This window comes from Phalaenopsis equestris, unplaced genomic scaffold, assembly GCF_001263595.1.
Source record: "Phalaenopsis equestris unplaced genomic scaffold, ASM126359v1 Scaffold220887, whole genome shotgun sequence".
NCBI lineage: Eukaryota > Viridiplantae > Streptophyta > Magnoliopsida > Asparagales > Orchidaceae > Phalaenopsis > Phalaenopsis equestris.
In genome coordinates, this window is record NW_018239140.1 from 24257 (window position 1) to 24806 (window position 550).

Below are 550 nucleotides of genomic sequence, written 5' to 3' on the forward strand. Positions count from 1 at the left end.
AAATTTTATGGGGCATGTTAAAGTTGATTAGAGTGACACCGGTTAGGATCCTACGGTTCTCTCATTCTAGCACCACTATTTTCTTTTGAATTCACTTAGTCCAAATGAATTTAATAAACTCAACTTAATAAGTTCCATACTTTTATTTAGACCGTAGGAAGACTCGTTAGCAACTGTAGGTTATCTCCTCCGAGGAATTCCCGATCATTCGATAGAGACATCTTAATTCCTTAATTTAGTTGAAGTTGTAGTTTTGTGTGATGTTTGTGATTAAATTTTGAGTTGTTTTATATTTTTGAATGTTGTGGCAGTGAATTTTATTTTGGTTGATTTTAGTTTTAGTTTTGGTTTTGTGGCTATCCTGATAGCTTTAGTATTTATGCAGGGTGGCATCATTGTTTAGCATGCAAATTTGCAGATATAAAAGTGTCAATATGAAAGTACAAGAAAGACAAAGTTGAAAACTGTAAAAGCGTACCTGGTGAGTCTTCTCATTCCACCACCTGAAACTCAAAAGGCATGTTAAGGCAGTTTATATGAAATAGGGAAG